We start from the raw sequence: 2,743 nt of genomic DNA on the forward strand, positions 1-2,743 counted from the left end.
ACGCTGTGGCTGTTTCTTCCTTCCCTTCGGCGCCTCCTTTCTTCTAGCAAAAATTGACTGAACCAAATCCGATTTTTAGGCGACTGGCGTTTAGCTATTGTGTAGAAAAAACTAGTGACGTGTTTGGTTGTCTGCATACAACCCAGCAGATCCGGACGGGATGAAAAAAGCATGACTGGTGGCGGGGATTCGCCAATGAGCCCGTGGATTCGCCTCCCCTCCTCCTGTCGCTCCGATGGCTGGTGGCGGGGATAGGAATCCCGATGCCTATGCTCCGGTTAGTAGTTTAGGTTAGATGTTTTTGTCCTCACAGGTGTGGCGCTCGGGCGGATGGTGGTATTTCTTCTTTGAGTTAGTCTTTCGGAATCCGATCCTCCTCTATTTCGTCCATCTGGACATAGTCGATGAAGTTCCGGCTATATTCATGTCTGTCTCCTTGGGGTGGTGAGGTTAGGGATTCTCATCATGTCGCAAGATTTGGTGTCAGGTGCTTCAGATCTATTCAAGGATTCAATGATGACGACTGCAGTTTCAGAGCGCTGGTCCTTAGGGGTACATGCACGAAGACTTTCCGGCTGTCATTGATAGGGTCAAGACGGCTCCCATAGGAGAACGACCACAGCGGCGCGTCGGCAGCTTGCTCTGGTGGCGGCAGTGGTTGTTTCGGTGGTCATGAAATCTTGAGGTAATTTTTATTATGTTTGAGGTGCGTTATACTTTCGATTAAGTTTTCACAAAAAAACATTTTTTGATGTTCCATTTTCCCATGTATGCTAAAAAGATTGTAAGTGAATGGAGCTCCTAATGATATAATTTTTATATCATACATCTCATACATTATTAATTTTATCAGTGGTCAAATGTCAGGCGCGTCCGCGAGCACTGACTGATCACCTCTCAAAATTTTGTTTCCAGAACCGGATATCTCATTTAGCAAACCCTAAATCTATAGAACCATATGCATCATAAAGTACCTCTATGATCATCCACGACTACTACATCAATACGTGTCATCGGAGTACTGAAAATTGGCATGTTTTTACATATATATTAAGATCATCCACGGCTGCCCTTGACGGCGCCCTTGGCATCTTTTTCGCAGAAGTAGTGCTCGAACAGGCAAAATGGACCGAGTCGGGTCTGCTCATCACCGAAGTGGTCTGACTCGTCATTGTCCTCCTTCCACTCTTTGGGGGCAGTCCGGCCATGGCACGGACCGCCCTGCTTTGTTTCGAGGGCACGTGTATTCCTCCTCTGCCGCTTCAGGAGGATACATGCATGGACGACTTCCTTGTCCAAGGCACTGCATGACGCCGCATTCGCCGCCTGGACCATGTCGACAGCGAGGCGGGACTCGGACTCCTACACCCTCTACATCGCACGGCGGGCACATCAGTCCCTATAACACCCATATGTCTCTGCATCAGAGACGGGTTAGCAGCCATACCTCGATCCTTCAGCTCCGACGGATCAAAACGTCAATTGCGCCGACATAATGGATTCCTGTTGGATCGAATCTCACCATGGTCGAGTGCACTCCTCCTAGGAGCGGAGGAGGGCCATGCAGACGGCTATATCCTCCTCGTCCCCGCATGGGACAATGCCCGAGGCAATGGATCGGGAGTGGTTGGAGTCAGATCCGTTGTCTTCTACGCAGGAAAAGGTCGGAAATCACCGGAAGGGAGCTTGGGATGGAGTGAAGTGGAGTGGTTAGGGTTTAGTCTGAGATGTAGATGGAGACAAATATATGTGGGGTCGTGATAGGCCAGCGTGGGCAAAATCTGACGTGGTGGATGCGTTCGGGCCTCCCCATATCTACCCCAGATTTAGGTTGGATATTTTTCAACAAAGGATGAATTTTATTGACTCAAAATAAAGCATCAAAAGGATACAAACACGATAAATACACGTCTGACATTTGCATAGTTAGGATGCATACCAACACAGACAAAAATAAACACGCCAACAAATAGTGAAGTCGTATAAGACCAAAGCTATGCCTAAGTGATGAAAATAAAAAAAACCTCGAAGCAAACAAATCCGTAATCTTTAAACTACAATAATGACCATAACTGCACCAACTATTTCCTGACAACACAAAGACAATGAGGTTCTTCAATGACAACGCCTTTAGAAAGGGAGCGATACTTAAGCGCCGCTGTCACCGGATCCAACCATCAAAAGCCAGTTTCTAGGTTTTTCACCCTGAACAAACAGTCCAAGTGTATTCAGCAATGCCTTCAACAAGGTACGACGTAAAACATCGCCATTGTCAGGCATAACCTACTCGAGTCAGACCTAGGTTTTTACCTCGGAGCTCAAGCGGGTACACGAGAAGCACCACCAAATCGAAATCAATGAGTGTTGTCGCCACCACTTTTTCGTAATCCTAGCAGCCACATGCGCTGGCTTAGAAATCAATTGCCGCCGCTGCACAATTCCCTCAAGGTCTGCAGCCGGGCTCCCCGAAAACTGCCACCACATGTCACGTAGACCTTGATATAGGCATGTAGCCTCGAGAGAGGCTGGCGTTGAGCAAAATATTACAGTGGTTATAGTTTTGCAGGCAGGTCACTGTTGGCTGAACTTTGGTGTTAGATTAGATCTACTGATTCTTCTACAACCGTATAGGTTGTGTGCGAGGTCTCTCCGAAGAATGGAGCAAGGAGGGCAGCAGCGGGCAACGACCACCGCCACCATCGTCACACTGCCTCAAGTAATATAAGAGCATTTCCAGCCGTTT

The sequence above is a fragment of the Triticum dicoccoides genome, chromosome 5B (genome assembly GCF_002162155.2).
Source record: "Triticum dicoccoides isolate Atlit2015 ecotype Zavitan chromosome 5B, WEW_v2.0, whole genome shotgun sequence".
Lineage (NCBI taxonomy): Eukaryota > Viridiplantae > Streptophyta > Magnoliopsida > Poales > Poaceae > Triticum > Triticum dicoccoides.